This window comes from Bactrocera tryoni, chromosome 2 (assembly GCF_016617805.1).
Source record: "Bactrocera tryoni isolate S06 chromosome 2, CSIRO_BtryS06_freeze2, whole genome shotgun sequence".
Taxonomy (NCBI): domain Eukaryota; kingdom Metazoa; phylum Arthropoda; class Insecta; order Diptera; family Tephritidae; genus Bactrocera; species Bactrocera tryoni.
Window position 1 is genome coordinate 81316714 of NC_052500.1, and position 25787 is coordinate 81342500.

General features: G+C 36.2%; 1 protein-coding gene across 4 annotated transcripts in view; it reads right to left on the reverse strand.

Moving 5' to 3' along the window:
- LOC120767254 overlaps positions 1-25787 on the reverse strand; it is a 174463-nt gene that overhangs the window by 5534 nt on the left and 143142 nt on the right. The gene's annotated exons all lie outside the window — the stretch shown is intronic.

The following is a 25787-nucleotide window of genomic DNA, read 5'->3' on the forward strand; positions in this document are numbered from 1 at the left end:
GTATATCCTCTCATGCTTCTCTTCAATAACTCTCTCCTCTGGGAATTTTATTTCAGACTGAAAATTGACATGCATTACACCAATTCTTAAAGGTGGTAGAAAGGATGTAGTCTCCAATTACAGGTCTATTTCTAAATTTTCTACTATTTCGAAAATTTTTGAGTATTCTTTTAAAAATAAATTATTTTTTGCAGTAAAATCAATAATTAACTTCAATCAGCATGGGTTCGTCTCTGGGCGCTCCACTGTGTCAAATTTAGCTGTTTTTAGCGATGTATTCTCCGCTAGACTTCAGGTAGATTGTGTCTAGACAGATTTCTCAAAAGACTTTCATAAAGTTTCACACAATATTCTAATTAAAAAATTATCATCTTTAGGGTTTCAGTCTGTCTTCTTGCAGCGGATTAAATCATATTTGCACAATAGACGATGTGATGTCAGTGTCGATGGAGTGTCATCTGATTCATTCATTGCGTCTTCGGGAGTGCCACAAGGAAGCGTCTTGGGCCCACTTCTCTTTGTATGGTTTATCAATGACATTTCCTGTTGCTTCTCTTTCGCCAACTTTTTGCTATATGCAGATGAATTTTCGCAATAATTAAAAACTTTCAAGATGTAATAAAACTTCAATGTGATATACTTTTTATGATTGGTGCCTGAAATCGAAGCTTTTTCTGAATCTAGATAAATGTTCTCAGATCCCCTATGGGAGGGGACGTAGCATCTTACCTTCAAGTTACAATATTTCTAATTGCGTCCTAAAATGCGTAATTGAAATCAAAGATCTAGGGGTAATCTTTGAGAATAGATTTTCTGTCATTAATCACATCAACTATATCACTTCTAAATCATTCTCTGTGCTTGGCTTTGTCCGTCGAAATGCTTTAAATTTTTCCGACCCCTCAGGTTAAAGTTACTGTATACATCTTTTGTTCGGTCTTGACGATTCTGTCAATTTTTGGCTTGCCAGAACATTGTATGGACAACTCAATACAGAACAGGCAGACAAAATTTGGTACTGATCGGACCATTTGCTTTCGACAAATCACTCAAGCTAATTTGAAAAATGTTGCTTTGAGCAAAATGCGTATAAAGATAAATTGGTTGAGCTGATTAAACTGAGAGGCTACGCTTTAGAAGATTGCAACTCTAAAACTATTTGAAAGTTCGATTTAAGAATTTATTATGTTACTTTTAAAGTTATAAATCCATTAACTGTTGTTAGGTAACAAAACAAAGCCGAAAATATTACATGATTGGCTCATAGTTACTATTTTCTTGGAACTCCTTAAATATGAATTGTAATAAGGAAACGATTGAATTGGCAACACTATTTATGTAGCCACATACTTTTTAGGTGTTTGTATGTGTATGTAAATGTGTGTTAAGTGCAAACAATATGTTGTAATTTCTACAACAATTTTCTGTAAGTTCAAGGTACAAAACTAACGAGATCTTCAGCAAAAAAAATCGCAAGCGAAATCTGCGCCATTTCCTCCGTTCTCTAATGACAACCTTTGACATGTGAACGTTTAACTCCTACGACCCAAACTTCCTTGGAATGGTGATGTCGGCAAACGACTAACGCCAATTCACACGTTGTAAGAGAGAAATTGATTTTTGCTTCTGCAGTGCAAAGCAGAGCATCCCACAGAGACTCAGGCACTAACTTCATGGCTATGGCGAACCGTTATGTCTACATGTGTATTTGCATGGCAGTGTGTGTATTTGCGTAGCTGTGTGGGTGTGCTAGTGCAAATCATTGAATTAAGTCCGGGTGGTATGGACGCCTGTGGCGGAAATAGCAATCAAATCACAGCGACAATTCGCTTGGGAATCGGTTTGTTCGTAATTAAATAAATTGGGTATTGATCTCGATTGAGAAGTACACCGTCAAACATACGAACTTATGTAAAAAGAGTCAACGTATGCGGAAACCGACCATATGGAACCAAATACGGTTTATAAGCTTTAATGCTCAAATGATTTGGGGATATATGTTAATAATCTTAATCTTAATCTTACAAGTATGTGTGTACGTAGAATTTATTTGAAATTTAGATATTATATTAATATATATCGGTTAGTCGAAAAACTCTTTTCGTATTTCTAATGTACCATTTTGGTCGACCACTTTTTGCCATTTTTCCGCTAGAGACATTATCCATTGGTGTAAAACTTTTCTGGTTTCTCGGTGAAAAACTGCCACAAGTAATTTCCACAGGCTTCTCTTGAAACCAACTTTACTTTATTAAGGGAGTTCTGCATTGACCGAAATGGTAGTTCGATGGTGTAATATCATGGCTATATGGTGGCTGCATCCAAACATCCCAGCCAAGCTCTTCCAGTTATTGCCTAGTCATCATAAAGCGTTGTCCTGTTGGAAGACGAAGCCCTTTCTGTTGAGCAGTTCTGGCCGTTTTTTTCGATTGCTTACTCCAATCTCACCAATTGTTTACAGTAAAATGTAAAATCAATCGTTCGACCAGGCTGGAGCAGCTCATAGTGGATGATGAATGTTAAGTTTCTTAATGATGGCTGCTTATGAGACGGTCTTGGTCAATCTTTTCCATAATTTCATTGAATTTTTCAACGATAGGTCGACCAGAGCGAGGTGCATCTTTCACATCGAAATTTCCAGAACGAAGCGAAGCAAGAGAATTATTGTTGTGCTACACGAGCTGATACAGCATCGTCTCCGTGAACTTCACAAATTTCATTGGTGGCCTGCGTGACATTCTACAATTTTATACAAAAATTCCAAAATATAGCGAATTTCTTCATTATTTTTACTCATTTTTGAACAGCTGTAACTTTATTTCAGTTCCCCGAATTTAATTTCTCACCTTTCCAACACTATGTGGTAGGACACAATGTGATTGGTAGCACTGGATATATACGAATGCAATACGAAAATACTTTTTCGACTACCCAAAAATAAAAATAGTTCATGTTTTCATTTTCGATTTGCATAAAGTTAATTTAATAAAACAAATAAATCATACTCCAAAATGTATAGCCATCATGTGGGTAAGCAAATATTGAAATTATATATCTATGCTTTACTCGTTATATTTATTCCAAACGGCAGCCAAAATTGCATATCAATGAACTAATTAAATAAAATCACGCCTAAACTGATTTAGCAGCAAAAAATAAAATTAAAATCGCCACAGCAGTAAACAAATATTTCATATGCAAAATTTAGCAAACCCTCATCCAAAAATCTAATATAATTTAATATATGCAAGAGGATGCCACCATCATTTTATTAAGCCACCACACACATTTCAACGCATAATGTCCATGTAGTGGTGAGCAGCTAATTTTAAACTCCAATAACGCTTTCCTCGATCGAAAATCGAACCACAAAAATGCTTTGCTTTCACAGACTCGCGCTAATCTGTAAATAAGTGCATATTTTCGTGTCATTTGCCGCTTGTTAGCAGTCACCCCGAGCAGGCCAAGCCGAAATTCCTGCCGCCATCACTACGCAGATTGTACGACACAGTAGCTCCGAATTGCAGGCATTTGTATTGGCGCCGTTTTGCGTTTACTGGATTGCATATATGTATTATGCAATTTGCACACGCGCACGTACTTCACACACAGCTGTTCCTATTAAAAATCATTGCATATTAATAGGCGCACAAGCCATGACAGCCTGCAGCAGTAGGGTCCGTGGCGAAGCGGGTAATTAGTTGAGCGCATAAATCAAATAAAATTAATCCGATTTATACGATGACGAGTAGTTTTGAAAATACGTACGAAGTATGTAAGGTTATAAAATGTAGCAGGTGTTCCCATGCATGTTTCAGTAAATCTCCATATTATTGTATGTATTTTCATGGATTTCAAATATGCGCCAGATTTTTATAAGAGGTTCTTGGGAAACGAAAAGTAAAATTTAGTTAAAGCAGCAGTCACGGCGAAGACAATGAAAAGTGAGAGGCTAAGTTAGGTTGGGTTATGAGCTCGATCACAACAAGGACCTCATTTGGACCGCTAAGAACACCGGAACAAGACCATTACAAATCGACAAATCACTTTGAGTTTATCAAAAAATTTGTTGAAACGGCTAATGTCAGTTTCTGACCTGTTTTCTGGTTCGTCGATGGTGAGACTGCCGAGTTGTTTTAACTTCAGTCTTGCAAAGACTAGACAACGGAGAAAAAAATAGCTGGATGTTTCCACCTCACCGTTCTCCATAGAACTTTGACAACTTGCATCCGATAAAATTGTTTGCCTTACTCCATGCTTGCCTATTGGACATTGTCCAGCAAGTACCCCTACTATTGCAGCAAGATGAACTTTGCTAAGGGAAAGAAGTTTATATAATTTTATGCGTTCTAATTTAGGCCAAAAGGAACTTGCAGTAGCACAGGAGCTGGTCGTCGATCAGCACCTGCTAAGCGCACGTGAGGTCTTTGGTTGAGTGCCCGAATGAAAAATGTCAATGGAGATCTTATCGGTCTCAATCAAAGGTGAGCGAGGCAAGGATGCCAAGGGGAGTTTGATGATGAATGCTGCTATATCTAAGGAGAACAGAGACTCCTTAATAGCAGTGATATAACATCGGATGCCTTGTGACACCAGATCACATGATATTATATCACAACATATGACATCTTAGGAGAGACAGGTCTGGGATACTCGTACCTAAAGATTTTGGTAAAATAAATAGTTTTTTCATATAAAAAAGTGAAGTAAGCTGAAGCAGCAAATAATTAAGTCTATTTGTGATATTTTTCATACTTCATTCCCTCGAAATAACATGCTTACAAGAACGCAAAAAGTATAAGTATTTTGTCAAAGACTTTACTTTGAATGTATCTTTAAAGAAAATTGTCCTTTTTTCCTTCTTTATTGGCGTAGACATCGTTTACGCGGTTATAGCCGAGTATGGAGCCATGTACAGAAGTTCCGGTATGTAGGGAAGGTTCTCTAAGCGTCATTCACTTGGGAGTGGCCAGAAACGATTCTTTTATATATGGCTCAAACAACTCTTAGACCAAGTATCCTCTAGGTAACCAAAAACATCCATTTGAAGACGAGCTGAAGTGAGAACGCGAGTTATCCCTCCACAGGGTTATGCCCTGGATTTGGGACCCACCATGTAAAAAACACTCCAATGATAAGGACTCAACAAGGAAATTGTTGCTTAAGTATAACTTTTCATAACGAGTTGGTCAGTTAGCATATTAATTCTTCTATTTTCAAACAGCGGCATGTCGATATATCGTTCTACTTTCACTTTAATGGCATATATTATAATTTTCTTATAGGACCCTTGGGTGATTGTAGAAGTTGTTCGCTTTTCAATTAGAAATTGATTATTTCGCTTGCCAATAAATACAATTTTCTACAATATACTATTTGCTATTCGGATGGAAGCTGTATAGTTTCAGGGAAATATGTAATTAAAAGGGAAATCTTTCTTTAGAAATTGTAAAGTCCATCCGAGTCGTGGATAGGATGTAAAAAGTAAGATAAAAACGATCAATATTTCTTGCTCATTTTACTATAATCGAAAACTGCAGAAAAATTCGCACTCAATTCCAAAAACTTTAATTTATAAAATTTTTCAAATTTGTGAAACATTTTTGCTACAAAAATTTTCGAAATAAAATCACATGATTTCTCCATTTAACTATATTTTTTTATCTTCTTTGTTTTCCAAATTTTTCTTATCATTTTGCAGACTAAATTATCATACATAAGTATGAAAATTCTGAGAAAAAGTTCATGCAAACTCTGGCAAGTAGAAAAACTAAAAAATAATCCGAATTCTTAAATATGTGAAGGCGCATATTTCATTAAATTTCCAACAAAATGCATTGAGTGAGCTTCAGCATATTTTCCCGCATATATAATTTCTACATAATTCTGCTAAAATCCACACATAATGAACTTGCAACAGATACAAAAGCAAATGGGAGGAATAGAACAATGAAAACGCTATCAGCTGTTTGATAACAATGCATGTAAACATTTTTTTTTATAATGGATATCAAAAACAGAAGAATCAATAGTACTTGCAACTAATGGCAAATGCCGCAAATTCTTGTGTGCAACAAATTTGTGCAATGCAATTTAACAACTCAACAAGTCAACGCGCGTCAGTCAACAACAGCAGCAACCGCATATATACATGCATACACATACATACTTATGCACACATATACGCGCTTATGCAGGGAACAAATGGCAAGAATAATATTAATAGCTTTGGTGAGTGGCAGTGGCATGATTGCATGACTGATGAGTGGCTAAGTTGCAATTAAAGATTGTATTCGCCCAACGCTGATGGGCGGATGAACGCAGGTCAGCAGGGAATAACTAGAAAAGCAGTGCGTTTTGCGTATATATATGTATGTATATGAATATATATATATTATATATATATGTGTTTCTAAAGGCGGAAGGGCGCTTTGATGTGCGCGCTTTGGCAGAACGCTTTGTTATTAGCGCGTTACTTTGTTTTTTTCAAATATATTTCAGTCAGTTGGATTTCCGTTTCCAATTGTTGCATGCCACACATAGCACATGTTGCATGTTCTGGTAATAAAAATCACAGATAATCACTAGCGGAAAGTTGTAAAGTGGCGTGGCGATCGCAGCGGCCACTCATGTGTAGTGCGCAAGTGCCTTGCTTGCCTAGTATTTGAAGGTTCCGGATTTATTATAGAGCTTTATTACGCCTACCTGAACTGAGGCAAATAATGCCATTAATTTGGTGGTGGTAAAAGCAGATTTCGTTAGAGATAAATATTAATTGAAATAATACCGCTATTGACAGTCACACTTTGGTATCTCTGACTGTAGTCTAAAGTCGGAAGCAGTTAGGCTTTGCAATTGGTTTTCAACCTCTAGTTATGGAAATAGCTTAAGTATCAGAGAATATATTTGTCCTGACTAAGATATCCACACAATTTGGCTATAGAGTCAGTAATCTTTAAAGTCGCACATTTTCGAACGACAATATCTCAGTAGTTTTTGTATTTCTTTTTTTTTTGTATTTCTAATCAAACTTTTACTTTTTTCATTTATAATGAACTTTAATGAACGAAATACGTCCTCTAAAGACATTATTCCATCAGTGTAAAGCTTTCCTGGTTTCTCGGTGAAAAACTGCGACAAGTAATTTCCACAGGCTTCTCTTGAAACCAACTTTACTTTATTAAGGGAGTTCTGCATTGACAGAAATGGTAGTTCGATGGTGCAAGGTCATGGCTATATGGTGCATGCATCAAAACTTCCCAGTCAAGCTCTCCCCGTTTTTGCCGAGTCATCAAAAGTGTGTTTGGTCTAGCGTTGTCCTGATGGAAAACGAAGCTCTTTCTGTTGATCAGTTCTGGCCGCTTTTTTCGATTGCTTGCTTCAATCTCATCCGTTGTTGACAGCAAAATGTAGAATCAATCGTTCGACCAAGCTGGAGCAGCTCATAGTGGAAGATGAATGTTAAGTTTCTTAACGATGGCTGCTTATGTGACGGTCCTGGTCAATCTTTTCCATAATTTCATTGACTTTTTCAGCGATAGGTCGACCAGAGCGAGGTGCATCTTTCACATCGAAATTTCCAGAACGGAAGCAAGCGAACCATTGTTGTGCTACAAGAACTGATACAGCATTGTCTCCGTAAACTTCAAAAATTTCATGATGGCTTGCGTGGCATTCTTCCCATTTTTATACAAAAATTTCAAAATATAGCGAATTTCTTCATTATTTTCACTCATTTTTGAACAGCTGTAACTTTATTTCAACTTCCCCGAATTTAATTTTTTTGGTTAAATGAAGCCTAAAATCTCGCCTTTCCAACACTTTATGGTATGACACAATGTGATTGGTAGCACTGGAGATATACGACTGCAACGACACCTATTGACAAAATACGAAAAGACTCTTTCGACTAACCAATATATCGGAAAGTGCGAGTATAAAGGATTGAATTGACTTAGAACTGGCATGGAAAATGTTTTCTGAACTAAAGGCGTGACAGAATGTAAGTATAGTTATCTGTTCTGAACTATTTTTGATGTGTTTCTGTAAGAGATCTGCTGCTTCCAAGTTCAGAGGTCCCTGCTTGAAGGAATGATATTAGAAAAGCAGCCCATTGTACAATTTAAATAACAATAGTAATGAATGAAGACCAACCATGCCGGTCAAAAGTAAAGCAATCAAATTCAACCCAATATATAATAGTTAAAGGCGACTTTTTAATATGAAATTACAAGATTTTAAGAATTTTTTTTTTCTGAATTAAATTTTTCGATTTTCATACGTTTTAAACATCACTTTCAGCCCCTACAAGCTGAAAATGGAACAACATCTATCTTCCAAAATTACAGTTATTACCACCACTTTTTTAAAATTTTGCTCAAAGCTACACATTGACTCTCACTTCCCATAAAGTGTTGCACTTCATTTGTCAAAAAAAAGCACGAAAAACACAGAGAAAAAAAGAAAAATCAACTAACTAAGAAACGCACTAAAGCTGCATGCAACAATCACTACGTGTCCAACCATTCATCATTTTAATTATGACAATTGAATTTACGTTGAGCCAAAGAAAAAATCACCACACTTTACGAGCGATGGCCGGCAGCATAGCAGAGCCATCGGTACTTGAATGCAACAACTCAACTTAAATCAAGTCAATTCCAAAGAATGACTGACAAACTGATTGTTTGAGTGATTTAGTAATGGACAGTCATGCATTTTTCATGCAACGATAGAAAAATGAATGGGTTGCACATACACATAGACATACAAACGCACTCGAGTACGTACGCCAGTTGCTGTTTTATTGTACAGTTTAATGGCGGCAGAGTGTTTTGTTTTACAACTCCCTTCCTCTTCATTTTCCACTAACCACTAGCCGTTCTCGCTGTTGACTTTTATGCTTTCGAAGCGCCACATACGGGTACTACATAGTGGCTGCCTAGGGCTAGAGCTGGTGGTCTCGGCTAGTGGGTTGTATGTAATTCATTAGCGTAATTGAGTTGTGTGAGGTACTTAAATGCGCACGCACACGCTGCCACCACTACAATTATATTTACTCAGGCCACGCAAGCGACTTTGGAACCCTTATTAAGTGTTGTAGATAGCGAGGTTGCTTGCTTGCTTGTCACTCTTAGTCGCTTGACAATAGCAGCTTTCTACGAATGCCTTTTTGCATTGAGGTATCCGTAAGGAATTATGCCTTCGATTCTCATGGGCTTCGCTCACCTAATGTAATTCGAGTTGAAGGCTGTACATTTCGGACAAAAATCGATTAATTCAAATTGAGAATAATTGATGTGAGCATTCTATAAAATTATGAGGAATTAATATATCGACTGATTGAGGTGAAGGACGTCGAAATTTGTAATTGACATTGCTAATTTGCCGAAACTCGAGCGTAAATAAGTATTGAAAACTAGTAGTTTGAGAGGTGGTTAGAACGAGGTAAGATTTGGTTTTCTGGAATATTTATAAAATTCGTGGAACTGAAAAGCACACCGTCTCTGTAGAGTCAGTATTCAATTTCAGTCAATTGCACTTTCGTGATAAAGTGAAGATCTTAGAAGCTTAGTTTTTCAACAAACATTCAATACTGTGTTTCTTATAAAGAATTACAGCATCTCCATAGTACCGCAAGTAGTATTTGATTACTTTGGTTAAAGTATTGTTTCTTCAAACACGAGCAACTTCGCCAAGATTTACAATCTCACTTAACTCAGTCGACAAACAATTTATGCAATACATAGAACCCTGCAATAATGAAAAATTATCAAGAAACTTTTCCAAAGTTAAATGTTGCACTCTCCACTCGCCGCTCGTAAAGTTGTTGGTTGCCAGCGAGTTTGCATGCAGCTTGTAATAATTTATGACCGTTAAAATGAAACTGAATAATTCAAAGCTATGCCTAAGGATATGGTGAAATAGCAAATGGAAAGCGGAAAATGAAATAGAAAGAGAGAAGGCAACAGAGAAAGTAAAGTGGCAATTCAAATGGCTTTGACGGTCAACGAGAAAGTGCTCCAGCGTCCACACTAAATAGTTTACAACTGCTTCTATGTGGTAGTGTAAATGTATCACACATAGTTGTATGTAGGAGGGAGTATAAAAGTTCTTGTGCGCTTTTATCTGAAGTGCTTGATTTTTGTCCCGATAACTTTACCTCACCTGGGCAACTGGCTGTCTTATCAATTATAAATGGGAACATAAATATTATTTAGCTCTGCTTATATACAAGTTGAAATACGATATTATGCATCAGAGCATAAATAGTTATATATGTACATATGTATGTGTATGCATAGGTAGAGTGTACAATAGCTGTCATATTAGCATTGTTTCAAAGTCATTTACAGCCTTAGGAAATATCCAACTTGTGGTTAAGTGAGTGCTCACACATAGCGACATGTTAACTATAAATACTTGAATAAGTGTATTTATTGTACTACAGTTATTGATTTCCGAAAATTAATTACTTTAGTTATTAAATAATAGTTTTGTATCTACAAGATATTATATTTCTTGACTTGACTTGGTAATTAAATCCATAAATTCGTGTACTAAAATTGTTGGTTCCTATATGTACAACTATATACAATGTTTGTTGGATTATTTCTACGAATTTATACATAAATTCACTTTTTTGTGAGAAATTATGAAAAGTTTCTTTTGGTTAGCAATTTAAGGTACTAAAATGTCATTTAATTTTAATTTAAAATACACAATAACACGTAAAATCATATCAGATGTGAATTTCATGATCACAGTCACGTCACGTCATACCATATTACTTTGTATTGCAACCCACCTTTATATTATATTGCATCACATCATATGCCTCGTGGCAGCACATCATATATAACATGATGTGACATAACATCACATGCAGTTTGATCACATTTCGTGACATTACGTCAGTTCTCGTAACATCACATCTCATGATGTTCTCCTGACATCACCTCTCATGATGTTCTTGTGACATCATATCACATGATCTTCTCGTGACACTATATCTCATGATGTTCTCGTGACATGACATCACATATTCGCATAACCTGATGTGAGACATCATATGAACTCTGTATATGATGTTTGTCAATTATGTCTCATTCTTACCTCACATGATATTACATAGCAGGAAAATCACATAAATATGAAATCACAATATACCATATTAAATCGCGACATGATGTTTGATCATGATTTGTGACGTCACATAATTTCATAACCCCCATATAATGGGTTGTCAAAAAAGTCTTGCGGTATTTTTATTGAAATTTTTTTTTTTTTTATTGAAATAGAAATGGATTTTTGATGACTCATGCCCAATGCTCTTGACCGATGCTACGGCTGCTACTATGTCGGTCTCTTTCGACCAATTCAGCGATTTTATCGCAATTTTCGACGACAGGCCTTCCGGAGCGTGGCGCATCTTCGACCACCTCTACACCAGAACGAAAACGTTGAAACCATCATTGTGCGGTGGAAATGGAAACTGTATCGGGTCCATAAACTGCACAAATTTTATTGGCGGCTTGAGATGTATTTTTGCCTTTATCGTAGTAGTACTGTAAAATATGCCGTATTTTCTCTTTATTTTGCTCCATGTTTGCGACGCTATAACTCACGAACGACTTAAAAGAAACGACAATCAATCAAACATGTGTTAGCGCGTGAAATAAGCTTTCCAAAAAGGTATAGCATGACCCGATGCGACGAATAAAACTAGAACTACGCGCTTTCAGCGCCAACTAGCGAAAATACCGCAAGACTTTTTTGACAACCAATATTATTACATCACATGATCGTATATCACGTTATATCACATCATTTTTACATAACATGATATTACATAGCAGGAAGATATATTATGTAAAATCACATAATATGAAATAACATCACAACATACTATATTAAATCACATGTTTGAATATTTAAAAAAATCTAAAAAAATGCATAACACTTAAAATCGCAAGGTATATTTGATGTAAATATCATATGACAGTACTAAACAGCATCGCAGAAAATTTTGTTATCCAGAGCTTTATGATAATAGCAAGCAAGCAAGTTATATAAAGCAGAAACTTATAAGAAGGAAGATGGAGTGGAAACAGTCAAATATGACTCTTAAATTCATTCATAAAGTTTAGAAAATTATTTGGAAGAAATGTCACGTATGTATTTAGTATATGTGTGTATGCTTAATTGTTATTATTTTATTTATATATTTTTTGTTATTACGATTTTTTTTTGTCACCATATATGTATAATATTGGTATCCAAAAAATCACACCTCTACTCATTCTATGTTTAAGCAAAAGCTGATAATATTCATGGCAACTGCCTATGCACTGGAACAATCATAGATTTATGCCGCTCAATCACAACACAATAAAAAGCACATCGTGTGTTATCATATCTACTTAAATAAAGTCACATAAATTTACACACAGCGCATAATAAAGCTATACATAGAATTTATTACAACTTGTAGAGCGGAAATGAAGACCAAATGCTACACAACTGTTAGCTAAACAACACAAAAACAACATCGCTAAGGGTAACAAGAGTATTTGTACTTATCAATAACAAAAAATAATAAAACTGTGCAATCAGACACACATAAATTTATATCACTTCATATATACTTATATATGCATATGTATATACATATGTATATTTATAAATATATGTTTAGCTGTTACCCCTCTTCAATTATTAATATATATCTATGAATTCATATGTATTTAGTAACAACCAGCAACCACAAATCGCATAGCAAATATCCATACTATACATACTTATGTATGTATGTATAGCATATGAAGTACATATGTGTGCAATTACATACATATGTATTTAATATTGATAGACACCAACTTATGTACCTTCTTGATACTAAGATTTATTTGGAAAGGTGTCGCACGTGGATACGCAGCGCATAAGTATTCTATAAACAGTAGATTTTAGTACACATCAACATTTCTCTAAGGACCCATACGACAAATATGCTTGTGCTAAATTGGCTGAGTGGATATGTAGGTATAAAATCACTGAAACGAAAAAAGCGATCTGGTCATAAAAGCATCGAACTTATACCCATAATTGGAAAGTTGATTCAGAAAAATAACACAATATCATCTGGGAATACAAACAACACAATGACGTTCATAAAGCAAATAAAATTGCTCACAAAATACAGATTAAATTGTTACTGAGGATTTAAATTGAACTAGTAGGCAATACTGTATTTTTTGAACTAGTATGAAAGTGGTATATTTTCAACCAAATCCGGCAGCTGATGTCTCGAAGGACATCAATATTTAAAAGAAATACCATTTGCTTCAGGGAAAGCAGAAAGGCAGTTAACTAGTTACTAGTCCACTTCGTTCGAAAGACCAGGTGGAGAAGGACCTGGCTTCGCTTGGAATATCGAATTGGCGACACATAAAAAAGAGGAGAAACAGCTGGCGAGCTGGTGTTAACTGGGCTATAAGTACGTAAACGGTGGCTACGTCAGTAAAGAAGAATATGCAAACTAGTAAGGCAAGGGAGGAATAGTGATACAAAGTAGCTAATCAAAAACAAGAATTTGAGAAATTGATATAAGGAAATGCGGAAAATTATCTGAATCTAGTTTTCGGGCTAGTGTCGCCCTTATGATATGCCAAAAGTGAATTTGCCTTTAATGGGGAATAAAGGAATGCTCGTGTGAACGCTGTCTTGGTAAACTTGTATGCATGCTCTGCAAATGTTAACAACTTTCTACATACGGACAAAATGTGCTTGGTTATATTTTTTATAACTTTTTATAAGGATTCTTTTTAAGAAATGTTATGAAGTGCTGGCATTCGGAGAAAAAAGCGAATAATGAAAATAAGCGAACAAAGCTAAAGAAAATAATATAGCCCCAGGAGAAAGTCTGCAATACAATATAGAAAACAACATGATTTCTTAAAAAAAAATATTAAAAAAATGCAAAAAACAGATTTGTTGAAAATTTGCATAGAAACAAGCGATAAATAAACAGATAAAAATAAATAAATACAGAAGTCAAATTACGCATTATGAGAGTACAAGAAAGCTGTAGGCGACAAGAAAATAAATTCACAGAATTGTGAGTGTTGAAATTGCGGCAGAAAAACATAAAATATTTATGTATGCTTACAACAGCTGCAAGTAAAGCGCAAAACGATGCTTTCTGCAGCTCAAATTGAAGCTAGCGCTGTAAAGATGTTGACATGAAAATGTTGTTAGGCGCTTACATACCTATATACGTACCAGGGGCGATTCCACGGGTGGGTTTTTTAGGGTCTAAACAGTTATGTACATATATATATGTATATATATATATATATATATGCATATTGGCTAAAGTAATAGTAAGCTGGCAGGGAAATATACTAAGTACATATAGTCATAATTGAATATGTTGTGGTACTTATATATATGTACATAGTTATGTGGTGTTATATATGTAATCACATGTTTATTATTATTCTATTACTTTTAAGTTTGCTGCTTTCCTGTGAAAGCAAACTTCCTGAGAAATCATCGCGAAATCAACCGACCATTCATTATTTACAAATTATGGCGCAGGATGAAACCAGCCACTAGCCGACGCACTTTAACTAAGTGTTGTAGCGCGCATTAGATGAGTTTGCAGCGGACACAAGAGAGAAGAAGAATACAAAGCATAGAAAAAACGAAAAGAACGTTAACTTAAGCTATAATACCCTACACAAATAAAGTTGCCATACAAAAACTTGATTTTGAATCGTCAGTTTGTATGACAGCTATATGATATAGTGATACGATCTGAACAATATTATCGGAGACTGTAGCGTTGTACCGGATAGTAAACTGTACAAAATTTCTTTAAGATATTTCGTCAAACAAAAATGTTTGCCATATATGGACTAGATTTTATTCGTTCGGTTTGTATGGCAGCTATACGCTATAGTAGTCCGATCTGAACAATTTACTCAGAGATTGAACCGTTGCCTAGATAAATACTTCTTGCCAAATTTCGTGAAGATATCTCATCAAAAAAAAAAAAAAGGTTTCCATACAAGGAATTGATTCCGATCGTGCAATTTGTATGATTGCTGTACACAATAATGATCCGATATCGAAAATTCCAACATATGAGTAGTTTCTTAGAGAGAAAAGGACTTGTGCGAAATTTCAGTTCGATATCTCAAAAAGTATGGCTAAATCAACTCAGTCCAACACGCCGACTATTTATATACATATATTTTTATAGAGTCTGCAAGGTTTCCTTTATGACGTTACAAACTTTGCGCCAAATTTTATATACATACCAAGAATAGGGTATAAAAACAAGAACGTACGTAGATGCACGCCACAGTAGCGCTCGCCACAAAATGTTGCATGTAATCGCTTTAGTGTCCAGTCAAGACAGCAAGAGAGCCAACTTAATGCCACGAAGGCTCAGTGCTGATTGTTGCTCTTAAATAGAGCTGCAATCGCCGCAAATGATTCAAATGCTGCACAAGTGTTGTGGCTAAATACAGCAGCTAGGCACACAGTAGTGATGATGGCACTTTTTTATTGCACTATTATTATTTTATTAACACTTCTGAATGATAATGCTGGTCGTAACAGTTGATGGACGGGAGTGCGCAAATACATACTTACATACAGATATATGTATGTATGCATGTATAGTGTTTGTATCGCCACCACCTGCATTAAACTCATGCATGCCACACAGTCACCGTTGCTTGGCGTCGCGTAATTTTAGCCTTTGCCATGCGCCTCACTCATTTGCCGCCTAATGAGTTGCCACTGCGCTTTGTGCTCCGCATTTTTGGTCCATTAGCGAATTGTGGAATTGTGGTTGCGCACTTAGCGCTTGCAGCGGCTTTAATGATGCTTGCTTATGGCTGAAGCAGCTTGCCAGGTGATTAAATTAAATCTTCATATTTCCAACTCAGGCAAACGGTAAATAACTGCCATTATTAGAGCGCGCGTCTAATTTGTGCGGCTTTTAATAGCGAGAAGATTTTGTTGTTGGATGCGCGTTACGTGCTTGTAACGTGGATTTTAATTTATTTCTATCTTGTAGCAATATAAATTTGACGCTCATAAACATGAAATGCGATAATAATAACAATTCGTAAATAAAAAAGCAACAAACAAATGTTTGAATAAATTTCAAAGTATCCTCATTGCAATTCTACTTTCTGTTCCATGAGTATACATATAATGAAAAGTGGCTTTAATCTAACCCAATAGCTCCATTTTGTTAAAATAATAACTTTGTCTCTTTAACTTTTCATCAGTTGTCAGCCATTTTTCGTTTTCATTTTCGTCCTTCTTATTCTCACTTCCGCCGCAACTTCTTCCTTATTGTCATCATTTGCATTTAAATGTTTGATTAAATTGCCACTACTTTTACATTTGAAATGCAAACTACCTTCTCCTAGTTTTATAAAGATGCTGTCCAATTCACCGGCCAACGGAAGTTTAATTTAAGCTACATACAAACTATATACATATATACACACTATATCTATGCATATCTACTCGTATTCATAAGCCGGCACATTGCTTCTGTCTGTTTGAATATGATAAATAGTGTAAGCTTCTTTAACTTCCATGACAGACTTTTAATTAGAATGAGAAGTAGCAAGTTTGCAATATAAGGCCAGAGGAAGAGATCGTAAAGACAGAGATAAAGACATTTTATTTTATATATGGTAGATAGTGCATTGCGCAATGTCGCCACCTTAGTTATATTGTTACTAGTGGGTTGCTTCAAAACACATTTTGAAATTTTAGCTCTTTGAGTTACGCAGTTCTACAAAAAGGATTAGGTACTACTTTGATAAAAGGACATTGAAATGAGAACTATATACGTTATTTTCACTTAGGTTAGTACTTAAAAGTGGAATGTATTTACACTGGCTGTTTCATTCTGTAACTTTCTAGCCAATTTCGGCGATGGTAATATAGCCAAAGATATCACTCATTTCTATCTAAATAGAAAAGTGCAACACTTATAATGAGTATCACAATTTCTACCTGCTACATTGTTTTCATCATCCTAGCCTGAATCTTCCACTGGCATGACCAGGACTCACATCCGTAAAGCAGTTACGATACAACTTTGGACTTAAATATTCTGATTCACTGACAATAAGCAGATCGGTAAAGTTCCAGTAGATTCCTTATACATAGTAATAAGAAAAAGGATAGGAAAAAGTAAACATCCTTGATGAATTAATTGATGAAATCTGTAAGCTTCAGAGAAATTCCTTTAGATATAAGCGGCTCTCAAATACTTTCCCATTGTTAGCTGTCAAATGCTGGTTCACAATGCACAAGGCCTTTTTGGAGGGCCGGAAAGAGGTCGCTGATGAAGACCGTGCTGGGAGACCAGCGACTTCGACAAACACCGACAATGTGACTCGTGTGCGCAAAGTTTTGAACTCAGACCGCCGACCAAGTATTCCCTCAATTGCCCAGATCTTTAATTTATCAAAATCTGTGTTTCATGATATTGTGACGGAGCACTTGCACCACCACAACGCACCGACTCACACCGCCTTTCTTGTGAACAGCTACCTAACCAAGGTCCGCATCCCAACGGTTCGGCAGTATCCCTACAGCCCAGATGTGGCCCCGGTATGTTTTTTGTTTCTTTGCCTGTTAAGACCGATGAAAGGCAAGCATTTTGAGACGATAGAGGGGATCCAAGCAGCATGCGCCTCAGCTCTCAAGACTATTCCGGAGAATGTCTTCAGTGACGCCTTCAATGCTTGGAAATCGCGCTGGCAGAGCTGCATCGACGAGCTTTTTGTGAAAGTGTTTAAAGGATTGTAACGATTGCTTCAATAAATTTGTTAAAATCGACTCAGTTCTATTACTTTCTGGACAAACCCTGTATATACGAAAATATCTATAAATATCCTGATACAAAACTTCGTACTAAATCGATTCCCGTCAAATAAAAACTCACCCCGAAGTCGAAAAATAACTAAACGATAAGCAACTTCACTTGGCTTTATATATCCAAGTGTTTATATCAATTTAAATCTCATTTTTACACAGCTAATACATTTTTCTATCGAAATGAGGGTATTCAACTCAATGCCGCGCAGCAACCAAGTATTTGTGTAAACAATATGAAAAGCTTGAAATCAAATACCCCAAACTGAAGTCGTAAATCTTTCCTGCATGCGCCGTAATTTTCAAAAAAAAAAATATGTGGATTTATAAATACATTGATGCATTGTACAAACATACATACATATGGATATGTATGGAAAATAGTGAGACGCCCATGTGTGTGCGGCAATGCGCAGTGAAATTTTCTTATAATAACATCATTAAATATTTAGCAAACTGAAAAAAGTCGTATTTGTGCGGCAAGCCCAAAAAGTGTGTAGCATCGCAACAACATATGTATATATGTTTGCTTGTGTATGATGCTTTGTAAACTCATACAAGAACGTAAATTGAAAAGGAGCTGCACAAATGCCTTGGAGCCTTAACAGCACCGGAAAAGCCGCACACGTGTTGCAATACATGCAAACAAGTCATGTGTATTTACTTATAAGCATTTTCCTTAACAAGTGATATGTCTTATATAGCAGGCGTACATACATATTTGCCCGATATTATGCTCAATATTATATTGTACACTTTTCAAGTTTCGCTGAACACAAAGCAAATCCCCAGCGCACAAATGCTGAAAATGGCAGATAAGGGAAAAGAGAAAAAGTTAAAGAGTTTGCCTTGAATAAACAAGCATGCAAAGAAGCAGCACTAAGCACTAGTAGTCGTACGGTGAAGTGAAGGGAGTGAGACGCTAACTCTACCAGGCAACATGCTGTAGACAATGCCAATACATGCACATGCTCATTATAGCAAAAGTAGCAGCCACAAAGTGGTTAGCCGTGCAGACGATATAACGGAAGCCTATAAAAAAGCAAAGAAAAAAGTGCAAAAAACACACAAAAACAAGCAACAACAACAACATTATACAGTACCCAAAATTCGATTTGTTGGCAGTTCGCAGGCTAATAAGGTCTGCCACGTCGTATACTCAATAAATTATGCGAAAAGAAAAAACAATAGCAATGCCAGCTGAGATATTTAACCTCTTCATACACAAGCATTTGCGAATATTGGCCTAATTCGTTGCTATTATTTCGGATATCCTTTTCGACTTGGAGTATGCTGCTTCGTGCCGCTTCGCATATCCCTTACAGCTGCCGTTCCTCGAAGCTGCCGTTCGTTGGGTCTGCTGTTTGCTGCTGTTGTGGGATTTGTTGCCCGCAGCCGGCAATAAGCGGAAGTCTAATTTCACTACAAGCAAACGCTTGCTGTTCCACCGCTGCTCTGGCAGCCTGCAGCCTGCAGGGCAAAGTTAATGCTGTGCCATGTATCAATTTTCGCTTCAGAACGCTGGCATCCGTATTTGCCGTCGATAAACCGTTTTATCACCCAATTGTTTACTCTTCGATTTAAAATGGGACATCTCCGCCCCCTCCAATTTGTCATTTGCAGGTATGGCTTGCTGCTAGTGTGTCTGAATTTTGCGATTTATTTTCGCATATGACTGAAATAGACGTGTTCATAGCCCACAGCCACATTTATCACATTAACTGCCAGTTTAATAGCTTAGCTGCACATGCTTTGCTTCAGGAGGTAAGAAAAATCTACCAAATTTCGAAGGCTAAGTGTGCAGGCTGTAAGTGGGTTGATGTGCTAATGCTTTAAATTGCCTCAATAAATCTGGCATTTTGTAGTGATTATGAGAAATTATTTTTTCCAGACAATTATTAATAAAAACACAATTTTTGTGTTGAAAGTTTGACTTCTATATGAAATTTTAAAAATTTATTAAATGTAAAATTATTAATTTTCATAATGCAAAATTTTTTTCTTGCATAAAATATATAGTATATATAAAATAAAATTTAAACGCCCAAAAAGAGTCATATAAAAATAAGATCTGAGCAGAAAAGTAATTGAAAATTGTATTTTCCATATTTTTATGTTTAAGCCCTACTTGTGATCATTGAAGTTAAATTTTTGGTTTTGGAAAATATTTATGTATAATTTTATCTTGATAATTTAGGAAGAAATATTGCTTTTAGTTAAGAAAATTATTATCAAATATTACATTATTTCAATTATTTTCTAACCAAGCTGAGTTCTTACTCTAAGTTTAATGCAGCCCCAATAAATACTAAACAAAACCTATGTACGTCAGGCTGATTAAGAGTGAGATGAGCTGTCAAGAAAGGGTACACTAGCTCCGCTTTCAATAGAATGTAAAGGGGTTCTCTTCGTGCCCTCTAATACTGGAAAGTTCAATTATGGGGGAACCACAGGTTCATACGCTGTCTTAAGATAATTTGGGACCAAGATCGATTGTAAAATATCCTGTGAACTCTTTGGCACAGTAAAGCTATCATCTCCTTATTTGTGGAGGTTCTAACAGTCCCTTACCCAATCGGCGTCCATGATGAAGGGTTGAAAATCTTAGTGGACACCAGCTATAGTGCCTGTAAGGAAGAAAACGAGATGGAACATCTCAGCACTTTCTTCTAAATTTCCTCGCCTTTGCGAGATTAAAGCTTAAATACTTGTGAGCTCAGTCTTTGAGATATCCAACCAAACTGGTGCCAATAGATACTAAATGTTTAACAAAATTTTTATTGGCTACAAGGCGCTTTGCTGACTTATAAGATCGAATATAGGAGTTATTTTTCTTCATAAAGGTCTGCATAAAATAATATATTCATGGTGCGATATCTGGATCAGCCAACAAGCCTTACTTAACCAGGCTGATTAAAATTAATTAAGAGTAAAGATATCTTCAATATGTCTTTTAAATTAAAAGCAACACAACAAAAACAAATAAACCATTTTTAAGTCCCTTCGTCATGTTTATGGTCTGATATATTAACCTAGTAAGTGTCGATCGAGCTTAAATCATTCCAATGAGGAACACTGAGTGGCTCTCCGAAAAATCACTGATTTTCCCGATGTTTTTGTTTAATGTTAAAATTAACTAATCGGTCTGATTTTTTCTATAAATAAATACATACATTCATGTCGAATACAAAATTTTTTTATTTTATGTTTATTTATTGGGTGTATAATAGTTAAACAAATTGTTTGAATGACGCGTAAAACCAAAGATCCTGAACGATGCCCACGATTGCGGCTGCTATTTTGGTCTAAAATAAAAAATTTCTTAAAGATTATTAATCTGTAGAAAAGTTGCTATCGCGCTATGGAAGATTTTTTGTTTCCTTTGAAATTTGACAAAATGGCGACAGTTTGAACAAAACTTCTCGAATTTGACAGTTTGTCGTTCAAAAAAAAAAAAACTAAAAGCTTCCATAGCGCGATAACAAAAGACGTTAAAAATGTTCTCTCCAAATTGGAACTAGATATGTTCTAAACTCTTTCTTTGAGAGTGGAAACGGTTTTGAGAACCACCATTCTGAGAAAAGCGCGTTGAAAGATTGGAGTTACTACGGCTCCATTTCCACGCAGAACTGTTGCTCTGACTGTTAGAGGAAACAAAGCAATTGCGGCTGTTATGAAAACCATCTCAAATATAATACTAAACAAAAATTGTGTTCTATCGTGTACAAAATGTACATATGAAAAAATTTTAATGTATTGATTACGAAATTTATAATTTTACTCAAAACATTATACTTTAATCAGCAGCTCGTCTCACTCAGTCTATTTACCCATGTCCGTCGGTCGGTATATACGCGAATAAGCGCCTCAGATTTTCTGAATTCGATTTGAAATTTTGCACATGCCCTTCTCACAGCAAAAAGTTGGTTATTTGTCAGAATCAACAATATCGAAACACTATAGAATATAGCTGTCATACAAACTGTCCGATGAAAGTGGATTTCTTGTATGAAAAAGTTTTTTATTTGACAAGATATCTTTATTAAATTTAACACAAAATATTCTCCAGGGTTACTCTATAACTTTCTAACATATTGTTTAGATATGACAACTCAAGTATATAGCATATAGATTATTTTTGACAAGTTACCTTCAAGAACTTTGATGTAGAACGCTTTCCAAATAATTGCCATAATATCCGAAGATTTTATTCAGATCGGACTACTATAGCGTATAGCTGTCATACAAACTTAACGATCTAAATCAAGTTCTTGTATGGAAAACTTTTTTATTTGTCAAGATATCGTTACAAAATTGGGCACAGATTGTTATTCAAAGCATCGCCAGAATCTCAGAAGAAAGTGTTCAGATCAGACTGCAATAGCGTATAGCTGCCATACAAACTGAACGATCTAAATCAAGAAAACGATATTTTTGTATACTTGTGTGCTATAAAATGTTCAGCTAAATTCATTCTAATGAGGAACACCCCTGTAAGGAGTGTTCCAATTCGTTACAACCGAAGTTAATGCAATTTTCTTGTTTTTGTTAGCATTCATCTTCATAGCCTTATTATATCTACAAATATATGCGCACGGAAGTTTACCATGTGCATAAATAATAAAATATTATGCGAAGTTAATCATAAACTCTCTCCGCAAATTTGCCTGTATTAGTGCTTAGGTAGAGAAGCTCAACAACATCGCCGATGGATGAATTTAATTTTCTTTTTATTTGCCGAAAATTCATTTCACCGCTCGCACAACAAAATTTCCTCCTCTACCTTCAGGCATGAAAAACTTTTGCACTCGCAGAAAGCTCCGCATGTTAGCAATGAGTAAACTTTCATGTGCGGCATTTTGCTAACATTTAAATTCACTTTTCGCCTACACACACCCACTCAGCATTTGTCCCGCGCCGCTTACGCCCAACCAGGCATAAATAAGAATCCAATAGACGTCCATGCATCAGCTTTGTGACAGCGCGAATTGTGCTACCTGTTTATTTATTTACACGTGATTTATGAGGAAAACGTGATTTTCACCAACACAGTGACATTGAAAGAGCGTTTATGGCAAACATGCATGTGAGTTGGTGTGCGTTGCTTGCGTGTAAACCACTCGCGTTGATGCTGCAGCCAAACTAACGGTACAACACACATGCACACTTATGGAATAAAAATGTAGCTCGAGCACTAGAAAAGTAGAGGCAATTTAATAGTTTAGTATGTGTGCCGACACGTTACCTTGACCATCATTGTTGGGATAACGGCAGTCGACAGTGGACAAGGGCACGTAATATAGCTTTTTGTCGACTTTCTCTTTGTTTGAGTTGCATAAATGCCGCTACAGTATGTTTTAGCTCACGCATGGCTGTCTGATTGCATGCTTGGGAGGCTACAAATGTTTCTGTGTGTGAGTGTGTGCGTGAGAAGTGACTGCAAAAGTGTAATTTATGTAAAGCCAGGAAGGTAGAAACTATATATGCCTATGAGAGATGAATAATCATAAAAATGTGGCACGTAGAACCGTGACAAATACTGAGGCCAGACTTCGCAATCTTGATTCTTACGGCAAAGCCACGGTGCAGAAGTCACAACCAGCCTTAAGCACTTAGCAGCACAGCAGGTCATGGCATTAAATGAATTTTTATTATTACTCACATATGCAGCTCACATGTAACACACATACATATGTATGTATATATATGTGTATATATTCCGCTATGAGGTTGTGGCAGGCCGCTAAAGAGAACCTTAAGTGTACTTAGGTTTGTTTAACATTAATCCGTGTGTTAACAAGTTCGTATAAAAAGGATTAAAGTCGAACGCAAGCCGGTAGCGAGCATGTGCAGATGTGTGGAAGCGAAAAATGAAAAGCATGCACCCGCACACACACTTTTCTGCCTTGACTTTGCTGCTCAAATGGCCATAAATGCAGCGTTTAAAAAATCCTTGCCCCGAGAGCCGTGTGTTTAATGGCAAAGACGCTGCACATGGCGAAATTGCTTTGAAACGAAACCCCCAACTTGCTTTAGCGAGAGCAAATGAAAGCGCACGCCACTACGCGCACGGAAAGTAGCTACTTAAGTCTGTCTCACGGGGCGTATGAGTGTTGTTAATGCTTTTCGCTTTTGTTGCTTTGTAGTGCTAATGCTGCTGCGTCGGTTTAGTTTAACTGTACCTAAATAGTTGTTGGTTGTGTAATTACATGTGTATTGGCGGACGCATTAATACATATGTATGTGTATATGAAATGGTAAAGGGATATAATTGCTATCATTTTGATACATATTTGTTTGAAAAAGGGTTGAAAAAAGTGCTGAAAATGTAATTTGGTTTATTAAAAATAGTTTATTTACAGAGTAATAATTTTATATTCTGTATATGATACCCTTCGTAGAGATGAAAATTAATGTCAGAAATCACGTGAAGGGTGAAATAAATCCTGGTGGGTTATACCTACATATATTATAACTATGATGATGATGATTAGTTGAAAGTAGACTAAACGAAAACTCATATCCTCTGTATGTAAACAATATTGCATTTAACTTATGTAGATTCCGAAGATTTGTCTATTGGCACTCGATAAAAGCCGACTGCAGGAACCTGATGGGAATACTAAATGGTCACTGTCTGGTGGCGAAACACGGCCGTAGAATGGGGCTGACAGATCGAGAAGACTGCAGGAAATGTACAGAGCCACCAGGAAAACAATGGAGCGTCTCTTGTACACTTGTCCCCATGGTGAGGCCGCAGAGTCTGCTAAATTCACATCCTAAAGGATGGCTTCTCCTCTTGGACCTAACCACTGAATTCCATCTGGTATCGGAAAGGCCTAAAACTGGTCCATGCGTAGCTTATTGGCCTATCAGATTAACAGAACCTAACATAAGCTATGTATACTTGAATGAAAATTTCATTGTTTCGCTAAATTATGAACAGAAGAAGGAAGTGTAAGTAAGACTGTAGAATTGTCTTTGAAAATAATTTGCGCAAAATTTTGTGAAGAGAAAAGGACTTGGTATTGATTGCTTATTATATGTATGACAACTTTCTGGTATAATAGTTCAATCTGACCAATATGTCTAGGAATTGTAGCCTTGCACTGTGCAATGATCTATGTCGAAATTCGTAAGGATATCTTGTCAAATAAAAAATTTGTCTATGCAAGGACTTGATTTTGATTGATTAGTTTGTAGGTAAGGTGTATGACATTGCCGCCCCACATCGGTACTACCTAAAAATTGGCAACTTCTTTGAAAGAAGGAGACTATCTGTACAAAATTTCAGATCGATGTCTCAAAGACTAAGGGACTAGTGCGCATATATGCAGACCGACAGACATGACCAAATTAACTCTTACGTTTCCGTCTGTGTATTATAGAAAACGTGACGAACCAAGTACATTTTCCCCATTTAGGGTTGTCAAAAAAGTCTTGCGGTATTTTTATTGAATTTTTTTTTATTGAAATTGAAATTAATTTTTGATGACACACGCCCAGCTCTTGACCGATGCTACGGCTGCTACGGATGCTATGCCGGTCTCTTTCGACCAATTCAGCGATTTTATCGCAATTTTCGACGACAGGCCTTCCGGAGCGTGGCGCATCTTCGACCACCTCTACACCAGAACGAAAACATTGAAACCATCGTTGTGCGGTGGAAATGGAAACTGTATCGGGCCCATAAACTGCACAAATTTTATTGGCGTCTTGAGATGCATTTTTGCCTTTATCGTAGTATGCCGTATTTTCTCTTTATTTTGCTCCATGTTTGAGACGCTATTACTCACCAACGACTTAAAAGAAACGACAATCAATCAAACACGTGTTAGCGCGTGAAAAGGTATAGCATGACCCGATGCCAC